Below are 12559 nucleotides of genomic sequence, written 5' to 3'. Positions count from 1 at the left end.
ATGTCCCGCGACTCTTATAACTGCCATCTGGTTTCTGTACAAATTGTAAATAGCCTTTCGCTCCCTGTATTTTACCCCTGCCACCTTTAGAATTTGAAAGAGAGTATTCCAGTCAACATTGTCAAAAGCTTTCTCTAAGTCTACAAGTGCTAGAAACGTAGGTTTGCCTTTCCTTAATCTTTCTTCTAAGATAAGTCGTAAGGTCAGTATTGCCTCACGTGTTCCAGTGTTTCTACGGAATCCAAACTGATCTTCCCCAAGGTTGGCTTCTACTAGTTTTTCCATTCGTCTGTAAAGAATTCGTGTTAGTATTTTGCAGCTGTGACTTATTAAGCTGATAGTTCGGTAATTTTCACATCTGTCAACACCTGCTTTCTTTGGGATTGGAATTATTATATTCTTCTTGAAGTCTGAGGGTATTTCGCCTGTTTCATACATCTTGCTCACCAGATGGTAGAGTTTTGTCAGGACTGGCTCTCCCACGGCCGTCAGTAGTTCCAATGGAATATTGTCTACTCCGGGGGCCTTGTTTCGACTCAGGTCTTTCAGTGCTCTGTCAAACTCTTCACGCAGTATCGTATCTCCCATTTCATCTTCATCTACATCCTCTTCCATTTCCGTAATATTGTCCTCAAGTACATCGCCCTTGTATAGACCCTCTATATATTCCTTCCACCTTTCTGCTTTCCCTTCTTTGCTTAGAACTGGGTTTCCATCTGAGCTCTTGATATTCATACAAGTGTTTCTCCTTTCTCCAAAGGTCTCTTTAATTTTCCTGTAGGCGGTATCTATCTTACCCCTAGTGAGATAGGCCTCTACATCCTTACATTTGTCCTCTAGCCATCCCTGCTTAGCCATTTTGCACTTCCTGTCGATCTCATTTTTGAGACGTTTGTATTCCTTTTTGCCTGTTTCACTTACTGCATTTTTATATTTTCTCCTTGCATCAATCAAATTCAATATTTCTTCTGTTACCCAAGGATTTCTACTAGCCCTCGTCTTTTTACCTACTTGATCCTCTGCTGCCTTCACTACTTCATATATATATATATATGACCTTGTGGATAACATCGGAAGTTCACTGAGGCATTTTGCGGATTATGCTGTAGTATATCGAGAGGCTTAACAATGGAAAATTGTACTGAAATGCAGGAGGATCTGCAACGAATTGACGCATGGTGCAGGGACTGGCAATTGAATCTCAATGTAGACAAGTGTAATGTGCTGCGAATGCATAGAAAGAAAGATCCTTTATCATTTATCTACAATATAGCAGGTCAACAACTGGAAGCAGTTAATTCCATAAATTATCTGGGAGTGGGCATTAGGAGCGATTTAAAATGGAATGACCATATAAAATTAATCGTCGGTAAAGCAGATACCAGACTGAGATTCATTGGAAGAATCCTAAGGAAATGCAATCCGAAAACAAAGGAAGTAGGGTACAGCACACTTGTTCGCCCACTGCTTGAATACTGCTCACCGGTGTGGGATCCGTACCAGATAGGGTTGAACATAACTTCACCGAGGAGTCAAGCGGTATATTGCTCCCTCCTACGTATATCTCGCGAAGAAACCATGAGAAAATCAGAGAGATTAGAGCCAACACAGAGGCATACCGACAATCTTTCTTTCCACAATAATAAGAGACTGGAACAGAAGGGAGAACCGATAGAGGTACTCAAAGTACCCTCCGCCACACACCGTCAGGTGGCTTGCGGAGTTTGGATGTAGGTGTAGGCGTTGAAGATCATGGGGAAAAAACTGCGAAAAATTTAACTCGTGCATCATCAGCGCAACGCTTAAATGAGTTTCTTATTAGGCGTGCAACAGCTGCTAACAGACGTGACATTATACTGTTGTTATGCTGCAACTAAACATCTGGTATCTTGCCGCGCTTGTCCTGAAACCGCTGGCTGTCATGCATGCAAATAATGCGTTTCGAACTACTGCTAGTACGAAGTTAAAATAATCTTGTAATTAGAAGCTGTGCTATGAATTAATTTATGATAATGAAGTTCGTTTCGTATGTCAAAAAACTGCTTCTCTTGTGACTGTTACGTGAAATAAAGTGTTGTAAAGAAGAAGAAAAAGCATATGAAGTGGAGAGGAGACTGACAGAAGAAAATTAAGAATTAATCGGTGGCGGTACGTGATATTTCCGACCTCCTACTATTCCTACAGTAGTGTGTAAATTTGTTGGGCAGGACGATTAAATTCAGGGTACATTTAGTATTACAGTACTATTACAGTAAGCTACAGTTAGTAGCTTGCGGTATATTAATAACTAACGTCTGCTCCTTTTGCCTTAATGAGCTTCTGAACATGTTGTGGCATAGATTCGACTAGGTTAGAGCAAATGTTTCGTACTTAACTCGTCATGAAACCACACTTTTACCACATTTGTATTCTTTTGTTGTATAGTCCATTTTACCAATACGCCTTTTCACATTACTCCACAAATTTGTCGACAGGATTTAAGACCGGTGAATTAACAGGCCACTGAAGCAAATTACTGTTGTTTTCTTCCATGAACGTCTTGACTACTTTAGAAGTTTGATACGAGATCAGATCACGTTGAAATGTTCCACCACCATCTGTAAAGGTCTGTAGGAATAATCCTCCACCTAAGGATTTCCATGTATCTGGATGAATTCGTCACGTCATTAACTGAAACTAGAGCCCCAGGGCCACTTGCAGTAATGAAAACCCCAAAACATTTTTCTGGGAGGGTATTTAAAACCCGAAACATTATTTTTGGGAGGGTGCTTTACAATCTGTTCAAGATGCTCAGCTCTCACTGCTTTGTGGGTGCCTCGCCTGACAACCCTTCCCCTGTAACCTTGAACAATAAAATATTGTGGTTCTACAATGAAAATTACTTGTTTGTGCAGTCATTGGAGGTCTGGCTCTTGCCAATCATTTTTTCTTTGTTGCAGGTGTTAACAACTGATCCTTAATTGATTTTCATGTCTTTCGCCCACCGCCCACGATCAAGGAGCCTACGATGTAGCATTAAAGAGTCAGTTTCGACCACAGTGGACAATAGATTTCTCTGAAGGCCCTTAACCCTAGCAATACCAACGCATTTTCCGTAACGTGCCTTAGCAAGGGAGGACGGGGTGGGCACTTTATGCACTCCCAAAAAAATCTGAGAAAAGGTGAAATCCGTATCTCGTTGCTAACTTATATCAACAACACACTTTTTAAAAAGTTACTAATGTGTGAGCAGGGTCCAGAACCCTAAAATATCGCTTAGCACACTTTCAGCAATGTCAAGGCACTTTCAGTAACGTGTATTATCAACTTTACTATGACCACCACAAAAACTTTAAATGAAAATTTCGCTAATTGTTGTTGACTTTTACTCGTTTGTAAGAGGTATTGATGTGTAAGGAAGGTCTTGAACCTGAAAATAATGAAAATGACATTCATCGAAAAAAGTGACATTTACTATTAAGACTTAAAGTTTTGGGTTAAGTTTAACTGAAAATTTTTAAACATTTCTTGAATCTCATAGAATAATTCACTAAAAACAAGAAATATTTTTTCAGACTTAAGATATAAAAAACTGACTAGATTACAATATTTTCGAAAGGTGGCCATAAAGTATCCCCCCCCCCCAACCTCCCCCTTGATATTCCGAGGGTTAAGAGTCTAGTGAGGATGAATTACACTCTTCCTAAGTAGCTTTGTGTCAGTTGTAGGAGTGATTTTTCGTTTTCGGCCACACCTGTCTTTCCTCTGTGGAGACAAGGTTAGGTTAACAACAGTGCGCAAAGGAGCATTTAAGCAGCTATCCTCTTCGCGCTCCAGAAGCGGAGGGAATCGTATAAAACCTTAATACGTGATACAGTGTTGTTGTTGTGGTCTTCAGTTCGAAAACGGATTTGATGCAGCTCTCCATGCTTCTCTATCCTATGCAAGCCTTTTCTTCCCCGAATAACCACTGCAACCTACATCCTTGCTGAATCTGCATACTGTACTCATCACTTGGCCTCCGTCTACGATTTTTAACCCCCCATCCACACACAAACACTTCCCTCCAATACTAAACTGGTGATCCCTTGATGTCTCTGAATGTGTCCTATCAATCGATCCCTTGTTTTGGTCAACTTGTGCCAGAGATGTCTTGCCTCCCCAATTCTATTCAGTACCTCCTCATTAGTTAGTGATGTACCGATCGGAGACAACACGATGTCGAGTATAGACCGCTGATGAAAGCCAGCCCACGGGTGCTAGTAACAAGGATCCTACAGTAAATGCGCCAAGAAAATCAAATAATCTTTTGGCAATGGTGGGGCCTGAGGACGGCGGTAAGTTGCCGCAGAAACTAGGCGTTTGATAGAAGCTTTGGTGGTACTTTTCCTCATGTATTCATATTTCACTGTGTTGCAATTTATCTTCGTGCAAGTAAAGTCACGATGACTTTTGTCTAACTAATTCTGCTATTGGTTCCGCCATCTTACGTAATGAGTCAACATCTGTCGTTAACTGAAAGCCTGTATGACGTATATTTTTTCTTAAAATGTCGTTTGCAGCATATGATATGTCAAGTTTTTATAATATTCTTATTGCCTGCATTTGAGTATCAAAGACTGAATGTATAAATTTGCTTATTTTATTTGATCATTTCCTGTCTTCCGGACACTGCTAAAGTTACGCGCAATATTTTTCTATTTTGCATAAAACTGCGCGCACCCCCTCGAAATGTGTGAATGATAGTACTGGTGGTTTCTTTCTGTAATTAAAAAAGTATACGGAAAAAGAGAATATGGACGGAGACCAAGTGATAAATACAGTATGCAGATTCAGAAGGATGTAGGTTGCAGTCGTTATTAAGACATGAAGAGGCTTGCATAGGATAGAGAAACATGGAGAGCTGCATCAAATCAGTTTCCGAACTGAAGACCACAACAACAGCAACACTGTATCACGTATTAAGGTTTTATACGCTTCCTTCCACTTGTGGAGCGCGAAAAGTATGGTTGCTTAAATGCCCCTTTGCGCACTGTATTACACGCAGTTATCAAATACAAGCGTAATTGTGTGTTGACTTTGTCCTAGCTCGTGTCTTGTGAATAATTTAAAATCGCTTGTTCTTTTAATTTCTTCGTGCCACTACTCTTATCTCGGTTCGATTACTAATGACGTTTCCAACATCGTAAAGCATACAAAGCATCTATAGTATTTCTGAGGAGATTATCCCCTTCTCTTTGAGTGAACGTCTGGTGTGTTAATTAAGGAACTGCTATGCCAACTACAAGTATTTTCGTTAACGATGAGTATTTCTGTCTGTCTGTCCATGAAGTACTGAAGGAGAAAAGTCAGACACTCGTCCATCTATAAGGCGCAATTTGCTGATAAATAAGTGGTGAAGCCATAAATATCTTTGACCGAGCGAGGTGGCGCAGTGGTTAGCACACTGGACTCGCATTCAGGATGACGACGGTTCAATCCCGCGTCCGGCCATCCTGATTTAGGTTTTCCGTGATTTCCCTAAATCACTCCAGGCAAATGCCGGGATGACTCCTTTCAAAGGGCATGGCCGACTTCCTTCCCCATCCTTCCCTAATCCGATGAGACCGATGACCTCGCTGTCTGGTCTCCTGCCCCTAAACAGCCCAACCCATAAATATCTTTGCAATAATAATATTGTATTTCCTCAGAGTACTTAGACTCCCCTTGCGAACATTTACTGTGTTGCAAAATACTGTCGCATGTTTCTAATTTTTATTTTAGCCTTGATCTTCGCTGAATTCGTGAGTGCTGGCACGTAGGCATGATGCAAGAGATTCGGTAGTGTTCACGTAGGTGGAAATGCTTATAATAAGTACCAGTTAGTGACAAAAGAAATTGCTATAACGTCTCTGACAGAGGCTAAATTAGCGGGTAAATTTGTAGGCTGGTTGTGAAAGATGTTTTACAGCTTTGCCGTAAGAAAAAAAATTCCTAAAACTCTGAGTCAGATTACTAATCTAACGAGAACTACTGCCCACGAACAAGTCTTACATTCTGAGCCATGCGAAAAGCCTTGTATTACAAGTCAAATCTGATTTTATCATTTGAAGCTTAGTGTGAACTGACTATTGAAATTAATTTTTCCTGTACTATTTCCAATATTATGCGAAAGAAAGTGTTTAGAAAAATGTTCGTAATATACCGAAACTGAAGTGTTATTTTGTAATACTGTCCCTACAGTGCAGATCTATCCTCAATTTTTTATTACCTTCGATGCGAATTCCTTTCAGTGCTAACTATGGTAGAACTGCACGATGGACATTGTAACGCGCCATCCTCCTATAGCATTACTTTTCCTCAATAGTACTTGTCGATACCAATATTATTTTTCGAATTTTGGACAGGTCAGTATTATCTCAGTTGCTTTTCTGATAACTTTCATATAATCTTATACGCAGTATGTTACATTTCAAGGTAAAATTTATGAAAACGAATTACTTTATAAAATATTTTACTTTCGATGTTGTAATCGATAAGCACTAGTTCCGAATGAACAGTTAAAATCAGTTCTTAGAAACATTTGAAATTACGAATTATTTGCACACTTCAAAGTTCTATTATTAATTACGCAATCCGGTACTGCTTACTATGTTTATTTATGGATTTATTTAAGAAATAGTAATTGAAATTAATAATGTAACGAAAACTAGTGGGAGTTCATTTGTTAAGAAAAATTGTAAACCATTTGGAATATTGTTATTTCCGCAGAGTGAGAGAGTCGTAAGCTTGCCTCTGATGTGACTGGACGTATTTTTGTATATTAACTGCGAACAATGTAATTTCGGATTTGTTAATGTGAAAAAGCAAGATATTGTATGATATACTAAAATGTGAGTAAATCAGTGGAAAATATATTTACGTAAAAAATTCTGCAACAACACTCTTCCAGTTTATTTAGTCGAAACCAACCGTGAGGACCTGATGTTAGATTTTCAGCTTCAAGAATCAGACCCATAGACAAGAAGAATTGGATCCATCTCAAGCTAACATGAACGCTTATTGTAATCTTGGCTCCTCTCAAATCTTCATAAAAGACTTTTCTTATTAATTACTTGGACTGGGTATTGTTTAACGTGAACAACAATTGGAAGAAGGAAGGAGGGGGGGGGGGAGATTACAACATGAAATTTGGTAGATAATCACAATAATTTGGTTCGTTATGTGATTATGATCTACCAAGTGCGGTGTACGGTGTTGCCACCATTACCTTACAAAAACATTTTATTGTGGGCATATTGAGGGGATGGGTAGAATGTTACGATACAACTCCTATTGTCTCCTGTCTTCAGTACGCAGTGTAACGGTCGTCAGCGCTAGTTACCCTGCTCTAAAGATGACAAAAATTGTGTTATTAACACCTAATTTGAGCGAAGTAGGGCAAGAGGACTACGAAAAGCTGTATGTGACTTCCGCGATGTAGCAGAAGGACTTGCCGCGAATGTAGCGATTGTAGATTGCTGGCAACGGTGGTCGAGCGATGGTATGGTGGCAAGAAGGCTGGGCTCCGGATGGCCAGGTGGCGCTAGCGAGGGTAAGACCGTCGTATTCGGCGTATGACTCTGATGCATCATTTGCGTCTGCGGCAGCAATTTGAGCAGCAGTTGGCACCAAAGTGACACGAAGAACTGTTGCAAATCGATTACTTCAAGGACAGCTCTGACTCGGACGCCCTGCAGCGTGCATTCCGCTGACACCAAATCACCGCCATTTGTGAATTCAGTGGCGTCAAGTGAGAGCTCATTGGAGTGAAAAGTTGAGTTTTCTGATGGCCGAGCGGTTCTAGGCGATCCGTCTGGAACCGCGCGCCCGCTACGGTCGCAGCCTCGAATCCTGCCTCGGGCATGGATGTGTGTGATGTCCTTAGGTTAGATAGGTTTAAGTAGTTCTAAGTTCCAGGGCACTGATGACCTCAGCTGTTAAGTCCCATAGTGCTCAGAGCCATTTGAGTTTTCTGATGACAGCCGGTTCTGCCTCGGTGCCAGTGATGGCCGTGTGTTGGTTAGAAGGAGGTCAGTCGAGGGCCTGCAAACAACCTCTCTGCGTGCTAGAAACACTGGACCTACACCTCGACTTACGGTCTTGCGTGTGATCTTGTATGACAGCAAGAGCACTCTTCTGTTTATCCCATGCACCCTGACTGCAAATTTGTTCGTCAGTCTGGTGAGTCGACCTGTTGTGCTGTCATTCATGAACAGCATTCCAGGGGATGTTTGCCAGCAGGATAACGCTTGCCCACATACAGCTGCTGTAACAGAACGTGCTCTTCAGGGTATTGAAATGTTGACTTGGCCTGCTCGATCACCATATCTGTTACCAATCGAGCAAATATGGGAGATCGTCGGACGACAACTCCAGCGTCATCCATCACCAGCATAAACCGTCCCTGTATTGAACGACCAAGTGCAACAGGCATGGAACTCCATCCCACAAACTGACACTCGACAACTGACGACACAATGCATGCACGTTTGCGTGAGTGCATTCAAAATTCTGGCGGTTACGCCGGTTATTAATGTGCCAGCACTTCACATTTGCAATGCCTTTTCTCGCGCTTATATTACACTACTGGCCATTAAAATTGCTACACCGGGAAGATGACGTGCAACAGACGCGAAATTTAAGCGACAGGAAGAAGATGCTGTGATATCCAAAAGATCAGCTTTTCATTCACACAAGGCTGGCGCCGGTGGCGACACCTACGACGTGCTGACACGAGGAAAGTTTACAACCGATTTCTCATACACAAACAGCAGTTGACCGGCGTTGCCTGGTGAAACGTTATTGTGATGCCTCGTGTAAGGAGGAGAAATGCGTACCATCACGTTTCCGACTTTGATAAAGGTCGAATTGTAGCCTATCGCGGTTGCGGTTTATCGTATCGCGACATTGCTGCTCGCGTTGGTCGAGATCCAATGACTGTTAGCAGAATATGGAATCGGTGGGTCAGGAGGGTAATACGGAACGCCGTGCTGGATCCCAACGGCCTCGTATCACTAGCAGTCGAGATGACAGGCATCTTATCCGCATGGCTGTAACGGATAGTGCAGCCACGTCTAGATTCCTGAGTCAACAGATGGGGACGTTTGCAAGACAACAACCATCTGCACGAACAGTTCGACGACGTTTGCAGCAGCATGGACTATCAGCTCGGAGACCACGGCTGCGGTTACCCTTGACGCTGCATCACATACAGGAGCGCCTGCGATGGTGCACTCATCGACGAACCTGGGTGCACGAATGGCAAAACGTCATTTTTTCGGATGAATCCAGGTTCTGTTTACAGCATCATGATGGTCGCATCCGTGTTTGACGACATCGCGGTGAACGTGCATTGGAAGCGCGTATTCGTCATCGCCATACTGGTGTGTCACCCGGCGTGATGGTATGGGGTGCAATTGGTTACACGTCTCGGTCACCTCTTGTTCGCATTGACGGCACTTTGAATAGTGGACGTCACATTTCAGATGTGTTACGACCCGTGGCTCTACCCTTCATTCGATCCCTGCCAAACCCCACATTTCAGCAGGATAATGCACGACCGCATGTTGCAGGTCCTGTACGGGCCTTTCTGGATACAGAAAATGTTCGACTGCTGCCCTGGCCAGCACATTCTCCAGGTCTCTCACCAATTGAAAACATCTGGTCAATGGTGGCCGAGCAACTGGCTCGTCACAATACGCCAGTCACTACTCTTGATGAACTGTGGTATCGTGTTGAAGCTGCATGGGCAGCTGTACCTGTACACGCCATCCAAGCTCTGTTTCACTCAATGCCCAGGCGTATCAAGGCCGTTATTACGGCCAGAGGTGGTTTTATTGGGTACTGATTTCTCAGGCTCTATGCACCCAACCTGCGTGACAATGTAATCACATGTGAGTTCTAGTATAATATATTTGTCCAATGAATATCCGTTTATCATCTGCATTTCTTCTTGGTGTAGCAATTTTAATGGCCAGTAGTGTAACTTGTGATATTGCTTCGTTAATCGCTTAAATACACTCCTGGAAATTGAAATAAGAACACCGTGAATTCTTTGTCCCAGGAAGGGGAAACTTTATTGACACATTCCTGGGGTCAGATATATCACATGATCACACTGACAGAACCACAGGCACATAGACACAGGCAACAGAGCATGCACAATGTCGGCACTAGTACAGTGTATATCCACCTTTCGCAGCAATGCAGGCTGCTATTCTCCCATGGAGACGATCGTAGAGATGCTGGATGTAGTCCTGTGGAACGGCTTGCCATGCCATTTCCACCTGGCGCCTCAGTTGGACCAGCGTTCGTGCTGGACGTGCAGACCGCGTGAGACGACGCTTCATCCAATCCCAAACATGCTCAATGGGGGACAGATCCGGAGATCTTGCTGGCCAGGGTAGTTGACTTACACCTTCTAGAGCACGTTGGGTGGCACGGGATACATGCGGACGTGCATTGTCCTGTTGGAACAGCAAGTTCCCTTGCCGGTCTAGGAATGGTAGAACGATGGGTTCGATGACGGTTTGGATGTACCGTGCACTATTCAGTGTCCCCTCGACGATCACCAGTGGTGTACGGCCAGTGTAGGAGATCGCTCCCCACACCATGATGCCGGGTGTTGGCCCTGTGTGCCTCGGTCGTATGCAGTCCTGATTGTGGCGCTCACCTGCACGGCGCCAAACACGCATACGACCATCATTGGCACCAAGGCAGAAGCGACTCTCATCGCTGAAGACGACACGTCTCCATTCGTCCCTCCATTCACGCCTGTCGCGACACCACTGGAGGCGGGCTGCACGATGTTGGGGCGTGAGCGGAAGACGGCCTAACGGTGTGCGGGACCGTAGCCCAGCTTCATGGAGACGGTTGCGAATGGTCCTCGCCGATACCCCAGGAGCAACAGTGTCCCTAATTTGCTGGGAAGTGGCGGTGCGGTCCCCTACGGCACTGCGTAGGATCCTACGGTCTTGGCGTGCATCCGTGCGTCGCTGCGGTCCGGTCTCAGGTCGACGGGCACGTGCACCTTCCGCCGACCACTGGCGACAACATCGATGTACTGTGGAGACCTCACGCCCCCCGTGTTGAGCAATTCGGCGGTACGTCCACCCGGCCTCCCGCATGCCCACTATACGCCCTCGCTCAAAGTCCGTCAACTGCACATACGGTTCACGTCCACGCTGTCGCGGCATGCTACCAGTGTTAAAGACTGCGATGGAGCTCCGTACGCCACGGCAAACTGGCTGACACTGACGGCGGCGGTGCACAAATGCTGCGCAGCTAGCGCCATTCGACGGCCAACACCGCGGTTCCTGGTGTGTCCGCTGTGCCGTGCGTGTGATCATTGCTTGTACAGCCCTCTCGCAGTGTCAGGAGCAAGTATGGTGGGTCTGACACACCGGTGTCAATGTGTTCTTTTTTCCATTTCCAGGAGTGTATGTTACCTAGAAAAATGTGCCGCGCAAGATTAGCCGAGCGGTCTAAGGTTATGCAGTCATGGACTCTGCGGCTGATCTCGGCTTAGGTTCGAGTCCTCTTTCGGGCACGGGTGGGTGTGTTCGTCCTTAGGATAACTTAGGTTAAATAGTGTGTAAGCCTAGGGACTGATGACCTTAGCAGTTAAGTCGCATAAGATTTCACGCACATTTGAACAAATGTATTCCCGAAATTTCTTCACTCTACATTAACCATGGTTTGGTGTTGCGATTTTTTTTTCCGTCAGTATATCTGGTAAGACTGGAGTGAGTCAGGTTAGGGACGTTACAAAATCGAGCATATTGTAACAAGTGTCGTGGCAAAGGGAGGTGAATGACTGTGGAAATGTATGCGGATGAGAGGGCGGAGCAACTAGACGGTCTCTTTCGCACAGGTCTCTGGAGGAACAAAAAAACCGCCTGCTTTAGCGACGAAGAAATGGACGATATCCACAGCGAAGCTTGGAGCTGCATGACTTTTTAAAGGGCGCCAGACTCTTTAGTCGCCTGCAGTTCCGCAAAGCGAGTGAAATATTCACGCAGCGGCTGCGCTCCTCGTGTTTTCCGGGGCTCGGCTGCTGACATTGGCGGCTATAGAGACGTCGAAACACAAACGAGGGGTAAGGCAGAGCCACTGCGCACGCAGCCGGACTGCCGGGTCGTGCCGAGGCAGTCCGCTGGCCGCCGAGCACTGGTATAATGAGGTCCGGTGCGGCGGGGGAGGCCGGGGAATGATCGACAGCGCTGCCCGGCTGCGTCGGGAAGGCGAGGTAGTAGGAAATACAGTTCACAGCAACTCCGAAACACCGACGTCTCGAAAAATTTTGTGTAAGAGTAATTGTTCCAAATTTTGTAAATGTTGCACGATAACGCTTGACATTGAGCAAAGCCGAAAAAAAGAGATATCCGTTCAGAGTATTTGAGTTCCAGGTCGAGGACTTAGGGGCGAAAATTCAGAATTTGAAGCAATTTGAGATGGTGTAAAACATTCTGTATCAGACTCTGTGTCGTTTCTGATACAAGTAAATGAATGAACGATCCTTCACTCGCGTTGTCAGAAGATGCCACTTTTGCCATTGTTA

The 12559-nt window shown here is 44.6% G+C and overlaps 1 long non-coding RNA gene across 1 annotated transcript in view; it reads left to right on the top strand.

Moving 5' to 3' along the window:
* Positions 1 to 12559, top strand: part of LOC124777090 — a 700755-nt gene that overhangs the window by 63755 nt on the left and 624441 nt on the right. The gene's annotated exons all lie outside the window — the stretch shown is intronic.

This window comes from Schistocerca piceifrons, chromosome 2 (genome assembly GCF_021461385.2).
Source record: "Schistocerca piceifrons isolate TAMUIC-IGC-003096 chromosome 2, iqSchPice1.1, whole genome shotgun sequence".
Classification (NCBI taxonomy): Eukaryota; Metazoa; Arthropoda; class Insecta; order Orthoptera; family Acrididae; genus Schistocerca; species Schistocerca piceifrons.
The sequence above is the reverse complement of the archived record's forward strand: the minus strand, read 5'-3'. Positions and strand labels throughout refer to the sequence as shown.